Genomic DNA, 16,619 nt, shown 5'->3' on the forward strand with positions numbered 1-16,619 from the left:
ACAATACGAGTATCTCCTTAATTATTTCCTTGTCGTAGTCTTCTGTGAGGGACAACTTGTACCTTTTCAGTGTTCTACTCATTCTGAGAATACTAAGGCCCGTTGCACACACACCGGTTTTGGACGACCGATTTTTTACCGGTCCATCACCTAAAAACATAAAATTTACTCAACTTGCTGTCGATGTAGGTACATGAAATTAAGAAAATATCTGACTTGCTCAGTAACAACTTCAATGTGGCCAGTTAATTTAACTAGGACCAATAGCCACATTTATGAACATTTGAACATAAATCAAGCGCGCCGGGAGGCGCGCGAACGTCAAGAGTTCGCAGCACCGCCCGGCCTATATTAACACGAAACAGAATTTCAGCAGTACTTTATTTTGTGGTGATATCATTCGGGTTCCAGGATTTGTAGCAGTGACGTGGATATTTTATTACCTTATATTTATGACCACCTAAATACATCGGAAAACCTCCAAATTATTTCTTGATCGTACCTACCCACCTATATTACTTTCGTACTCTTTGTCTTCCTTTACAAGGGAGAATCTATTAAATGGTTTAATATCTCGTAAAATTTAACACTACGGACGGAGGGTCGTTTGAGCCGTAGAACATTTTTCACTTTAAATATTCCAGAAGCCAAGGGCAAAATTCACATACTGAGGCTCCAATGCTCCATTCAGATAATAATTTCATTTCTTCCCTCCTGCTCTCTGATTGATAATTCACAGAGCCTGGTACTCGGCGAGACATACAGTGCTGTCTAGGTTCAGAACATCCGAACTGTATGCCACTACAAGTTCCATTCAACGATCCATTCTATAAGCAACATAATCAACATTGTATCAACTTCATACGATCCCTGGCTGGGGTACGAGAGAACTGTAAACTAGGTAAGTCAATCTGAATATGAATACCCATTTCATTGTCCATTTTGTGGTGATTAAGGAGCGCGGTAGCGCTCCGCCCCGCCAAGTCAAGAAAGTTTGACCGCGCTACTAGAGATATTATACGCCACAGGGAAAGTAGCCGTTTTCAGGTAGTTGTAGAGAGACAACTACAAATGATGGAAGAAAACGGATCACCTGTGTGTGTTGGGGCACGAAAGTAGACCAAGTTGAAAAAAAAATTTCATCCAAATCGGTCAAGACAAGCAGGAGATATTTGACTTTGAAAAACGTCAAATTTTTACACATTTTCTGCTGCTGCCTCTTCTTTGCGGTTAATAGAACCCATAAATGGGATGTATTGTGTCTATCGTCTAAGCTTGAAAACTAGAAGAAGAAGAAGAAGAAGAAGAAGAAAAAATAGGTAGGTACATATATCTTTCGAATTTTTTCTTTCTATTTTTCAAGCTTAGCCTAACCTAAAGCTTAGCCCTGTGTATAACCTCTACCTTAATCTCTCACCTGTTTTCTCTGGAGATTTTCTCAATTGAAATCGCCTTTGAAAGAGGAATATCCTGGTTCAATCCCCAAGTGAGTCAAAACTTTGATATACATATCATGTATTAACTACCTATTAAGGAGCGCGGTAGCGCTCCGCCCCGCCAAGTCAAGAAAGTTTGACCGCTTCAAGAATTATATTATTTATTATCAACCTATTCAAGACTCTGAAATCTGAGTTGATATATAGGTACCTACCTAAATACTGAATATGCTTACTTCTGAAGCAACTACGTGGGTACCTATTTAAAAATTAGGTTCATTTATTTTTCTAAATGTCTATGAACTTAGATGGGTAAGTACTTACAGCAAAAAATAGTGATATCCCCCCAAAAAAACACTTCGTGTTAAAAAATTAACGTCAAGAGTTACCCTCCACAAAAAAGTACTGATATAAAAAAAAGACGTCAATGTGGGACCTCCCTTCTACATTAGCTCTTCTAAAGAAAATAATAATTTTCCATCACTCCTACATAGTTTTTAAAGATGAGTGTTTCACCGTCGTTTTTATTTCGTAGCGATGAAACAACTGCTACATTGGACGCTTGTGGTCTGTGTCGTAGCATGCCAATGTGTCAATTTACCTTGCTGTTGAACCATTGATCCCGGATTACGAAACCTAGATCTTGACCGCAGAACAGTAATGAAGATAATAATGTTAATTGTTTTGTAATTTTCATCAGTGCACTGCGGTCAAGATCTAGGTTTCGTAATCCGGGATCAATGGTTCAACAGCAAGGTAAATTGATGTAGGAGTGATGAAAAATTATTATTTTCTTTAGAAGAGCTAATGTAGAAAGGAGGTCCCACATTGACGTCTTTTTTTTATATCAGTACTTTTTTGTGGAGGGCAACTCTTGACGTTAATTTTTTAACACGAAGTGTTTTTTGGGGGGGATATCACTATTTTTTGCTGTAAGTACTTACCCATCTAAGTTCATACACATTTAGAAAAATAAACGTGTCATAAGCCTGATATGTGACCTTAGCAGTTAAAGGGATCCATTTCACATGCCGAAAAAGTCAATTTTCAATAACGATAGGAATATTGCACTATTCGCACCTAAACATCTAAAACAATATCCACAGCAGATAGAATGTGACACTAAACACATTCTCAAAATGATACTTCGCTTAAGAATAGGGTAATAATGTGTCATAAGCCTGATATGTGACCTTAGCAGTCAAAGGGATCCATTTCACATGCCGAAAAAGTCAATTTTCAATAACGATAGGAATATATTGCACTATTCGCACTTAAACATCTAAAACAATATCCACAGCAGATAGAATGTGACACTAAACACATTCTCAAAATGATACTTCGCTTAAGAATAGGGTAATAAATAATTCCGTTTATCTTGCTATGAAATCCCAAATAATTGGGGGAACAAGGATTTTGTAGAAAAAATGGAATTGATAAAAATATTGCTTCCGACGTATTTCACCATGGTGTATCTCATTTTATTGGATATCTGGAATATGTACCTATTTCCATGTATTTAGATACAGTTTTGCTTACTCAATGGGTTTTTCTTCTGAAAAGGGGAATATCTACTTTATTTTGTGGTGATATCATTCGGGTTCCAGGATTTGTAGCAGTGACGTGGATATTTTATTACCTTATATTTATGACCACCTAATTTCAATTTCTACAGTTCTACTTCTCATTTGTTTCCAACTTTTAGACCAACTCGATTTGACCATAGCACATTGAACCCATCAGTTCTCAGTCAGCAGGACACTCAGCTTCATGAGAACAACTGACAACTGAGGAACTGATTGAAATCTCAGCAGGAAGGTGTGTCATAAAGTAAATGAACAATTTAGGCAAATCTTGGGAATAAAACAATTACATAAGGCAAGGTCGGAGGGGTAATTAATTAGTTCTAAATATTTGTTATTTCTAATTGTAAAAAAAAAAAAAAATAAAATAAAATGTAATTGTAGGTACAACCATGACTCGCTATAACTTTGTGGATTGCTGTCAAAATTATACATTAGACGCAGGTTCGCAGCTTGACAACCCCTAAAAAATCTTTATTTCCTCTGTCCATGTCCGTCCTTTTATAATTCCTTCTGAATCTCAAATTAAGTTCCCTTTTTCCTTCAAACGTGTTAGTTTTTACATCATTAGAAGCTTTGCTTATTTCTATACGTCCTGCTATTTCGACCATCAGGTTTTTCAAGTGATTTACATGTTTTGTAAAATGGCAGGTTTATTAGTAAATATTTACGTTGATAATACTTTATCAACGTTTATTCTCATGTGTAAGACCTGGCTTATGTTCACATATTTTAAATGTGTGTTAACTTTTTGGGACGACGGAAATGCTGATTTTTGTACAAACGTCTTTTTCTTGAAATTTTCAATATTTCATTCAGCATGATCTCGTTAACTAGTGAAGGTTTCTTTGGACCCTGAAATTTCTTAAACATCACGTGGAAGCTAATAAAATGGTAAAATTATTATTACTAAAGTTGTAGAATCTGTGCAGGATTTATGGAAGCGAAAGAAAAATATTATAGGCATCAGTATTCTAGGAATTTACATTAAAAATGTTTTCCATCCTCACAGCTATACGACCGTAGGTACTCTGAGAAGACAGATAATCTCATCAAAATGCCTCGTCTAGTTGCAAACCGCAGGAAAACATTTTATCCTTAAATCTCGAGCATTCACAGGAAAAAAGGCAAACGTATAAGAAGATCAGATTTAAAGGAGAGATAGCAAAACATACTAAACCTAAGGGCAACCTCGAACCTCGCAGTGGGCAAAGAAATAGAGAAAAACGAGGTAAAATCCATCTAACATATTACCTTCCCTCTCACATACGTCTTGGATGAAAGCTTTAAGGCGAAACACCAAGTAGGGGTTTTAAAGCTAACAAGATTAAGGAATAAAGAAAGCTTGCATACGTAATCAAGAGCAAGGGAGGGAAAGAGAATGGATATGAAGGGGAAGGAGAGAGAAAAAAATGCGGAAAATCTGAATGGAGTGTTTTAATACGTATACAGTGTTGCCACATATGCATTAAGATTTCCACTATCTTTTTTGGGGTGAATCAGAATAATTCAGAAATTTGAATATTTCTAGTAAACCTTCGAGGCCTTAAAATTATGTACGAATAGATATCCTGACTTAAAGGTCAGTAGTGTTGCTATAACTAGGTAATTAGGTTTCTTTATCTCTCTTTGGAGCTAAAGGAGGGAGGGAGAAAGAATGAAAAAGTCAAAGGCTTAATCTACATCCATTTCTCAACGTTGACCATAACATACCATTCTGTAAAAGTCGTCCAGAGTTGAGGATTACCTCCCTTCCCCTCACCCCCCGACCCGAGTGTAAATGAAAGAAACTCGAGAATAGGTAGGCAAGTCTGTTTCTATTGAGACTACCAGTTCCTAATAATGAGAATATTACAGGAATAAGCATTGAAAGCCAAACAGTAAGTACCTACATAGGTCATACATGTCTATTTCAGACTTGCAGTGATTCTTTCTATTTTAACTGAATTAAGGGGATTTAGAGAAGGATTAGTTGACACGCTAGTAGACTTAGACAGCTGAGATTGAGAAAATCAATTTAACTTTTTCTTGTTCTTGACATTAAGGCGCGCTTCCTCAACTTGAGTCTTCTATTCAACTCTGTATTTAGAGTGACATGATAAATGTTGATGAATATACATATCTGATGTGCAACGTTTTCTCCCAGAGATAAATAGTACACTAGTGATTAGGTAAGTGAACTCAAGAACTCACACCGTAAAACGAGCACTACAGGGACCTCATAAGCCCAACAAATCCTATTTATCAAAGATATACATACTTATTTAACCCTTGTCAATTTCATCAAAATCAAACTTACGGCGGAAGAAACAAATTAAAAAATCATCGAGTTTAAACTTTAGAACTCACTTCGGTCGTTCATTTAAGATTTCGTGCAGGAAGTATTGTGCAGTGTGTGAATTTGAAATTTTCCTATCGAGCTTTCCTTTTAAAAAAGAAAGTAATATACATTATACCTACATATTATCGATACGTAGGTAGGCTAGGACTAATTCATTTAGGTACTTATACTTTTTTTCCTTTTCAGCCTCAGTTAGTACCTACCTGTGTTGGGGGAAGTATCTGGGTTAAAGGAGAATGGTCTTTTGATATTTTTTATTTTATTTTACCTATAGTTATATGGATGAAAACTTTCAAGTAATTACCCAAGTACACATCAGAAATGATGGTTTTCCCTTGGACACTATTAAGATTCTTTTCTTCAGAGCGTGCTGCTAAATACCTTACAACACACTTCACATAAAATGTATTCTAAATTTTCTAATTTAATGTAGATTAATTTAATTCAACTCATTTACTTTTCTCAAACATAAACTTTTACTTCGCGTGTGTAGCTTCTTTAAAATAAAATTACAAATCTAGATTTCTAAAAAAAAGTTTTACTTTTTCTCACAGTTCGTGTTTCTTTTGTGATTTTATAATTTTTATGGAAATTCAAGCTTAGACTTTTAGAAAGCTTAAGGAAGGAAAATAAAAAAAAACTCTTATTGCGATTTATAAATATTCATAATATCTACATAAGTACCTAAGTATAAGTAAGGATCTCCACCGAGTTTCATTTGGCAGTTTTAAGAAGAAATGTTTTCTGTTTGAAGGTTGGAAAGAGAGAAACAACGAATTACATAATTTAACTGAGGGTAGGTAGGTGACTTAGGTACCGATGATCATAAAGGTATTTGAGATTGTATCACATACCTATCGGTATTTACTATACTTGCGTACTGCAGTACTAGTTGAGTACTAAATTTTCAGGTAGACAGTACTACTTGCGTACTAAAGATGTACTCCTTTCGTATTGGATAAAAACAGGTAGATTTTCGAAGTATGCTGAAAAATGCCTCTCAAAATTTGGTCCTACAGAAAAAAAAATCCCTTATTTTATACCACCGAAGAATTCTAGCACGCGAAATGAACTTTCGCAAATGATCAACTTTCTGGGAATGATAGGGTTAGTGGGTTAGGTAGTACCTACACATCAAGATCTTTCACAAATGATCAACTTTTTGTGTGTTATTAGTTTTAGTGTAGAGTTAGGAAACATATAAAAAGGACTTCAACCCTAAAAGGTATTGCAATTCAAAAAGAGCTGACGCTTCTTCGTTGACCAAATTAAGTGGGGAAGTCTGTAATATACGTATGAAGATGAACATTTTATTAACATCAAGACACGTCTGGTATTTTTAAATATGTAAGGCAGGTACATAATAAATGTACTATGTAAGCAAATGCCTCCATTTTTAATTCGAATTTAATTCCGATATGTTTTCATTATTTCAAATCTTGTGGAAGAAAAACAACGAAGAAGCAACAAAAGAATCTTATATGCTAAACACCTCATAATATTGTAGAATGTTATTATTATAAATATTGAAACAGGTAGGTAATAAGTGAAGCTAGAAAAGAAACAATAGACAAGAGAAACACACATTGAATTTAAATGTAAGTCATATGAATGAATGAGTACATAATGGTTTATTTAAGAATTGAATCAAGAGAGAATTAAGCAATTCTATGAGGTTGTTAGAGTGTAAAGGTAAAGGGAAGGAAAAACTTGATGAGCAGGTACCTAATAGTGGGAAAGAGGAACAAGCTGGGCCCGTCCCTCCGGGAATTTTTTAGCCCGTAGTTTATTCGATCGTGATGGTTAAAGAAAATTAGAAAAGTACCTTTGTACCTACCTGTTTTGTTTAATATTCAGTTTTTTACTTTCTATTACTACAGTATGACCGGCAATTTTTTCCCAGTTATTCAGGTTTCCCAGTTACAAATTGTCCCACTTAGAGAGGTTGCCATTTTAATATTCCCAATTATAAGTCATTTTGAATTTGTTCTTTTAAAAAAAAGCGCTTGACAGATTTCAAAAAAAAAAAAAAAAAAATATATCCTAGTTACAGAGGTCCGCAAAACTCTCCCACTTACCAGGGGCTCCGGACTCAAAATTTGCACCACCATTTGCGTGTTCCTGGTAAAAAGACCTTTAATTTGATACATAGGTCGACCAGGTTTGGATAAGTCCTTCTATGGGGTCAGACAGGAATAAAGGAAGAACGGGCTCTAGTCTTGATTTTAAATCATTACATGAAAGTAAAATCGAAAAATCAAATCAAGAATAGTAATAAACTGAATATTAAACAAATTAGGTAGGTACATACACATAGGTACTAATCTTCTTTAATCACGATCGAATAAACTACGGGCTAAAAAATTCCCGGAGGGACGGGCCCAGCTTGTTATGTATTCTGAACATTTCTTCAATCACTGAAGAGTACATTTTGGACATCTCTTTCCACACAAAAATATGACAAAATGTCCTCAGGTTTCTTCAGAAGAAAAGACTAATGAATAGGCAAAGGTTGTGTCTTATATATCTACACTGCAGACTGACTTCATAATTCCTACACTGACGTGGAGCTTATCTTTACCACTCTTTTCGAAAGGCGGAAGGGTTCTCAAAATACAAAACCGGCGGACAATTTTTCCTTGAAATTTCGTACAGGAATCATATCAGAAATTTTCTAGGAACAAATTCAAACATACCTTATCTTTCGGTGGTTCCTATGAACATTTGCTATAAGAAAATGAGACTGCATTTTATTTTTTAAATTTAAAATTATAAGTACATATGTATATAAAATTACCTACTTCAGAATGTTTTTTTTTTTTTTTTTTTTTTTAAATAAAAATTTAATATGGGCACTCTCTACCTCTCACTGAGTCGCTAGTAAAAAGTCATTCCCACTTATTTATAGAGGCTCGAATTTCCAGGTTTCCCACACTGAGAAGGGTCCTATTTACCCATAGAGGTTCGACTGTGAATGCATTATTGTACATAAGGAGGTGCGTAATACCTTCTAAAAAAGTGTAGGAAAAATACCCAAGTGATTTTCTACGCTACATAATATAAACAGAAACAAGTTTAAGCTGAAAGTTTTCTACATGAGCATCACAAGTGATGCTCATGAAGGAGATGCTCCTGATGTTTTCCTGTTTAGGGAAGGAGATTTTGAAGTTCTGCCTACTAAGGCGTGATGCGATTTTCCGCTGGATTTGTAGACGAAGAAGAATAAACAGGAGGAGAGGGAAGATTAAAAATGTTTTCTCTTCCTAATTATTATTAGGAGGGGGTAAGAAAAGAGGCAAAGGAATAAGGCAGAAATAAGACGAAAATAGGAGAGGAAAAAGAACAGAAAGGGGTGAAAAAGAAAAGGATTATTTCAGTTTATTGGAACAAAAAATGTTTTCTGCTATGAATTCGGAAGACCTCAATTATTTCGATCTAGGTACCTAAATAAGATTCTAAAGAAATGCCTACATTAGATAGGTACCTACATTGATTGATTTTTGGCTCCCTAAATCGAGTAGCAATGGGGAAATTTACAGAGCATAATATAAATCAAATCCCATTTTGTTGTTATAGGTACTGATGAGTTTACCTACGAGTAAATATAATACAACAACACGAGACAGCAAAATTTACCGATACCAAACAGCGCGGCTTGGAGATCTAAAAACAATGAGAGAAGCGTACTTACCTATGGAAAATAAGAAGACCGATATAACAAAGAGAATAGAAGAGCACAATGACGTGACAATAAGACATGAGAATAACAAGAAGAGAGGGGAAATGAAGAAAGCTGCTTGTGGTGAGGCAAAAAAGTATTTAATTTATAAGAAAAACTCTTTTGGAGGAGTGTTCTTTGTTTTTTCTTAATCGGGTGGAAAGGTTGATTATGCTGCTGAGAAAAAATTGTGAAAGTTGAAGTGAAAATTATAAACTTAATTCGAGATGGATTCCTAGTGCGGCTTGTGATTTCTAATCAGGATTGTGCAGCCTTACTGAATAATATGTACATGATCAGAATCATGAGGAGGATCGGAGATTAGAACTTGAAAACTTGATCACCTTTAAAGCAGTTATTTATTTTTCTATATATAAATACTAGTTATTTTTTGTCTACATATATAAATACATTACCAAAAACCAAGTGTAATGAATATTTCTTGCTCAATGCTAGTTGGATACAAAACAACATCACGAACCGATTATACTATACGGTGGTGTAGTGCTCAAGGCGCTCGCCTGGTAAACAGGAGGGCGTGGGTTCAATCCCAGCCGAGGTATGGAATTTTAACCTCGGTGGTGTAGTGGTCAAGGCGCTCGCCTGGTAAACAGGAGGGCGTGGGTTCAATCCCAGCCGAGGTATGGAATACCTACCTCGGTGGTGTAGTGGTCAAGGCGCTACCTACCTCGGTGGTGTAGTGGTCAAGGCGCTACCTACCTCGGTGGTGTTCACTATTATTATTATTATTATCCTACCATCGCATCAATCAGTGGTATAAGTACCATAGATCAGTGATAGGTAAATTATAAGCACGAAATATCGAAGTCAGGATAAAATAGGGAAAACCCTTTATGAATCATGGTTTGTCCATGTCCAGTTCAAGAATGTAGAATTGTAGACACATTGGAAACTTTGAGGAAAATAGGACTTTTTTTTACTAGTTAGATTAGCAACCGATGCGACGCAACGATAGCAAGTTGATTCAACCGATGGATTACGGAATCAGCGGCGCACGTTCCTTAACTTCAATCCACATTCTGCATTTCTGGGCAATCAAGCTTTTCCCAGCTCTCAGGCTTGGTGAAGTTAATGTGAGATGGCATTTTTATGAACGCCTGGTATCATTTGAGTATGCAATGTGCAACACTTCACTTCTGGTTCCCTTTCCTTTCAATAGATCAGTTGCGCTTACTTGGGTGAGGACTCTGACGGAAAATAAAAATTGAATTTTCGACCTTTTACAACTTTTTACATAGGAATCGACCATTTATTAATAATTTTTACCCATTTGCAACTGCTCCATTACGTAAGGAGTAGGTATAATAGGTAGGTACCTTCTTTTCTATTTCGATACATGTGAATTTTATTGCATTCATACCGTAATTTCACAGGTCTACATTTCACAGAACTACTATGTAATGCAATTCACATAGAAAAGGAGGTAGGTACCTACCTATACGTCTTCCGTAATTGAAAGGACAGCGAACCAGAAGCCAGAAGTGATATTAGCCATTGCACAAAAAAGCTCTTTCGTTTCATTAGTGTCTTATCTTCAATGTTTATTGTTATCGATAAAAACAATACTCTAAAATTTATTTGTCTTTTTATTTTACTTGTCCAAATGGAAAAGTGGGAGTAGTGTTCTAATGAAGAAAAAAGAAATAATCGTAATTTAGGCTACGTCCCATGTGAAGAGAAGAATGAAATGCTTCTACAAATAACAACAAGACCTAATAGCAGCCAACGAAACCGCAATCAAGACTGCAACACACTGGCACAATATTTGACGTTGACATTGGTTTTTCCACACACGGAAAGTAAGTATACAAATAATAACAAGAGAAAAGGAAAGAAAATGGGAAAATGGGAAAAATATTTCGGAATTTAATTCGGAAAATAAATAAAATAAAATCAAGTCAAATGAACTAACTGAATTAGGTACCTACCTATGTAAGAACAACATAATCTCACTTGACCTAGCTTAATTATGCAACAACAACATAATCTTACTGGAAGTCACAAGCCACCTCGAGGTTGAGAAAATAATTTGGTTGTTTTGTTCGTATTTAAAATTCGGAATCCTCTTAGCAATGTTTATTATTAGGTTAAAAAAAAAAAGAGAAGAACTTTGAAAACTTTACAAAATTTAGGATTTAAGCAGGTGGGGTTTTCCCATCTTTCTTATTGTGGGGAGAAAACGCAGAGATGAAAAACAAGCTTAAGACCAGGGAATAATACCGATCAACACAAAAGAGAATAAATAATACAAAATACCAGGAAAATGGAAGAGAATGAAAATATCCAACCAATGAAGAATTAGTAACTGAGAAGAAAGTAAAAAATGGATATTTAGATATCCATGACAATACAAAACCAGATTGTTGCAAAACAAACAATATTGTCTAATACACTTGTCAATTAAACGGTCAATGAGCAATAAGTAATCATGAGGATTTGAACCAATAGACAAACCAGCAAAACCAATATGCATTGTCTGCAACTGCATCATACTTGTAGAGATGAGGGACATACTACGGAATGGGCAAGCTACGACGATGTGGGTACCTATTCACGGTTTTGTTCACCAAAACCGAAAGTTTGCCAAACCTAATGTAAAACAACGTGTTGAGCATGGAAAATAGTATGTACTGTAGTACCTAGGTATCTAATAATAGGTAGAATATTCATTATAAGAGGGTAATAAAGTGTAAACTGAGCATCACGCATGTATAGTACCATATTAAGAAGAATTTCTCTTAAAAAATAAATGAACTTATAGGAAAATTCTTCATGAAAGGAAAGAGATTGAAAGTTCTGTTAAGACACAATACAAAATAATATAAGGTAATAGGTATCAGAATTTATTCATGTGTACCAACTCACAGCTCAAGGTATTCACAAAACTTCGTTCCAGAGAACTTTCAACTTTAATGGATCATGTCTTTCATACTTAATATGTATATTTTTGATGTACGTATAATGCTTCTTAGGTAAACTTTAATAAAAAAACTTACTTTCCATGATGTTTCCTGTAGGATTCCATACAGCTTTTCTTCTAATATTTCTTTTAAAACTCAAGCAACATTGACAAGAATGAAGAATATTTGAGAACATGAATTAAAGTAGCAAATCCTATGTGAGCTAAAAAATATAATAAAAATCTGGTGTGAACATCACACGACTTTCCTCATCCTGAATTATGCTTATTTTCGGTGTTCTTGTTCTTATAGCCAAACTTTTACAATATCTCTAACCGTTTAGTCGGTATAGCTGAAAACCGCCAAAAACGGTCAAAAAAAGCGGTCAAAATACCGCCAACCGCAGTACCTATCTCAACCAAACGTATAGCGAATCTATAACTGTAGTAATAGAAAGTAAAAAAAAGTTATGTCATGAAAGGGATATTTTAGCAGAGATATTTATCTACCTATTAAAAATAAGCATGAATATGAACAGACAAAACAGAAAAGACAATATTCAAACGAATGCTATGAAAAGAACACAAAGGAAGGAGGAGGAGGAGGGGGAGAAGAAGAAGAAGAAGAAGAAGAAGAAGAAGAAGGAGAGAAGGAAAATTCGAAAAACAAATAAAATAACAACGTTGAAAATCTGAAAAAAGTTGTATAAAACAAGAAATCAGAAAAGAAGAGAATAAGAATGCACAGGCAAGAGTAAGTCAAGTGAATAAAAAAGTTGGGGAAGAAATAATTCGGAAATGTTTTCATTTTCAGATAATAGATCTTAACACATTCGCTGCCAAACCTTGAACTTTTTTCATTGATGATTTCGACTGTACCTATAGTGCATGTTGAACGTAGATATAGTACCTAGGATCCTAGGTCTAAAGGAGTACGTAGGTACCTGTTACATACCTAATTAGAAACTTGGGGAAAAAAAAAAAATCAAGACTAGAGTCCGTTCTCCCTTTATTCCCAATATAATGTTTAAGTCACCCACCCATTTATTGGCCTTGCTCGGCGTAGCTTAACACAGTCAAGACTAGAGTCCGTTCTCCCTTTATTCCCAATATAATGTTTAAGTCACCCACCCATTTATTGGCCTTGCTCGGCGTAGCTTAACACAGGTGACGCTAAAACCGGTCCTAAATGATCGACTGAAGTGTTATCTAAAACTTTCTCGCTTTGAGTTTATAGGTCGTCGCGACAAATTTCAAGATCAGAGATGTCTGTCTGTTACGCTAAATAGACCTTTGGTTGTCCTCTTTTAACGTGAAAACGGCTCGACCGATTTTGATGAAATTTTTTGTGGTTGAAAAGTACTCCGGGTGACATAGGCTACTTGAAATTTTCACATTCCATCCTGATTCAAAATGGCGGCGGCTCAAAAACGTGAAGAAAATGGCCTATTTTGTTGATAGACCCGTTTTTGTCCTCTTTTCACGAGAAAATGGCTCGACCGATTTTGATGAAATTTTTTTTGGTTGTTAAGAAGAGTACTCGAGGTGACATAGGCTACTTAAAATTATCACATTTCATCCTGATTCAAAATTCGCGCTGCGCGCTCCCTATTAGCTGCATAGTTATTAAACTAAACTCAAAATGTTGGTCGAGAGCGGATCATTTCTCTCCCGCAGTCTCTGCAGTCTGTGTATTTCTTGTGGTGGAGATTTTAGCGATCAAAAATTGATCATATCTCACGACTGACTGACAGGCAGACATCGAAGCGAAATACAATAGCCTGTCCACAGGTCCACTATACCTTTTTATTACTATCGTAATAATAAAGGAAGGACGGACTAAAAATGAGGTGGTTAATAAGAGAGTTAGTGTTATGAGAGCAATAAAAGTAAGTATATAAGTGAGTAAGGTCAAAGGGTTAGCGTTAGACCATGTTTCTCGTTATCTTGGTGGATTCCTCTCCTATCCGTCTCCTTATTATACTTCCTATCTTTCTTCTTACTTTTAATGCTGAAAATTTTTTACACAAAAATTAATGAACTTTATCAGAGCTTTTTTACGAACTTTTGCTTCAACACGGCGAAAAATGTGTCACTTGATGTGTTTTGCTTGAAAACTGATAAATGTTTATTTATATCTTTTATGATTATGAATTTTCCGTCAATAAGTTCCACTTAAAATAGTAATTTCATATACTTAATACATACCTATTATATATATATATATTTTAGCTTAGTAGGTAGGTACCTACCTATTAGAATCTAGCTACTCTCCTCTTCCAAAATTCGATATCGATATAATCCGCTGCAGGATCTCAATCAGTAGGTACTATGGCATAGACAGCATAATACGAAACTGCGAGAGAGAGAGAGAGAGAGAGAGAAAAACCTTAATCTTTAAATTCTATAATCCGCAGTATTCTCTCATTTTAGAATCCCTTTTTTCAATGTTTATAATCCAGAAGGCGGCTTAGGTTTTGAGGATCCAATATTTTTTTCCCCTCATTAAGATAAGGAATAGGGGAAGGTTAAGCATATCCGAGTAGCGAGTACCGAGTACCTTGTATTTGATGGCACATAACGATCAATTTTTAAGGAAAATATACAACGTAAAAATAGATAGGTAATGGAAACTTAGGCTATGGCGATTTTCATTATATGAATCCCAATTTACCAAAGAGTGTATTTATTACTTTACCATGATTGATGTTTGATATGAGTTCAAAGTTGCCCATCCCAGACGGCATCATCTTCATTCAGATAACATGAGCCGCACTGGTTTTAATCCTTTCCATTTCTAAAGCTGAGAGTTAGGACTTAAAAATATATACGCAACCAGGGGAGGAAGGAAAGAGACAGCGGCTTAGGATTATTTCAAAAGGAGAAAGAGACAGAGGGGAGAGAAAGAGAGAGTGAGGGATAAAAAATAGGATATTTTCTTTCAGGGATATAAAGATTTCTATAACTAATCCTGGTTGAAATCGGAGAAAGAAAGGAGGAAAGAGAGAGAGAGAGAGAAATAGAGAGAAGGTAAAAAAGTGCTGACAAGAAAAAATTCTGAATTTCTGAAATGTAAGATGGAACATGGCGAAGTAGCTCGGTTGAGATTCAAACCCGAGCACTCTCGATTACGTGACGAGGTATACAGCTGAGAACTAAGCAGTGAGGATTTCCAGTAGAGAATCTGCACAGACCATGTTTGAAACAGGTAGCAAATTGTCGGCTGATGTTTCCAATTAGCCTCTAGCTTCTGGAGTGTTGTGAGCATTACCATGTGTGGTTATCAAGCTAAAACAGCATTCCCTACATGTTAAGGAGTACTCAGCTAACTACTGGTCTATTAGATTAGAGCGTTAATTAGTCATGACGTGTTGATTAAGGACTAGTAAAATAGTTAAGGGCTATGATTCAAGCGTAACCAAATTGATTTTCAACTGTGAGAAACTGACGGTATCTGGCAGTTTGGACTAGGCCGTGATAGTAGTGCGTATACTACTATGGGCTATGGCTATCTAACATGTTATGGCTTGTAGATAATACATATACCTATGTAGATTCGCATAGTAATAGATTGATGGCAGGTTTCACCAATGACTTCAATGGAGATTTCACTAATGGTAGATTTTAAACCTCGCCAAAAAGGGTCATTAAATTAAAATAGTTAATTCTAGATTTAAAGGGGTTCAATTTCAATCCGTTCAATGTGTTTCTGCGAATCGAATGGTGCTACTTTTAGTACTGTCTGACTTACGGTTGAGAAGTTGCGGGATCCGTTCAATGTGTTTCTGTGTTTTTCAAAGTTTGTGCAAAACACCTCAAGGACTCTAGTCAAAAAATCTCCCATACCTACTACACCTTCTCATATGATACAGGATTCCCGATGGTGTATACAGTATAGTCAAGATGATCCTTTGGTGAGCTAAGCAGAAGACCGAGGTTTCGATCTCGACCAAATAATTATCAAATTCAACCACACAATAATGGGGGCACGGTTAGTCCAGTGGTAACGCGCTTGCTTGCCATGCAGAAGGTCCCGGGTTCGAATCCCACCATCGACAAAAATTTGTAAGATTATTATTATTATGGCACAATGAGCAAGCGTTTTATTGGGTAAACTCCGATACAAGATAAAATTCACATCAAATGTAAACAATACAGCTTAGATGTGAATAAATGCTCTCCTATGTCTTCTAGATGCCAAATCTTCTGAGGATGTATTAGGTGGTGCCCAACAAGGCACATGTTTGAATTTCATAGATATGTATTGAAGTATCCCGGGATGGAATCAAGGTTGGGTCTCAGTGCTTTGGAAATTTTTATTATTATCATTATTATTCGAGTTTTAGCAAGTGCTGGGTCCGAGCTTTCAGCATTCAAATAACACTTGTTCAACATGATAAGGTGTTTCCAAAGATTCAACCACAGCCCAGTTGACATGTTTCGTACATAAATTACAGAGAATATTATACCTATCCATTGAGAAACATGTAACGGGAGCTCACATGTTTTACGATGCCTTCAAGAAATCCGAACTGTTTCCCCCAAACATTGATAGATCAGAGCACTCTAATGTGAAACCTATTGGAAATTCCGTCTGAAGTCTAGCTACCTATAGGTTCCA

The sequence above is a fragment of the Diaphorina citri genome, unplaced genomic scaffold, assembly GCF_000475195.1.
Source record: "Diaphorina citri unplaced genomic scaffold, Diaci psyllid genome assembly version 1.1 scaffold138, whole genome shotgun sequence".
Classification (NCBI taxonomy): Eukaryota; Metazoa; Arthropoda; class Insecta; order Hemiptera; family Psyllidae; genus Diaphorina; species Diaphorina citri.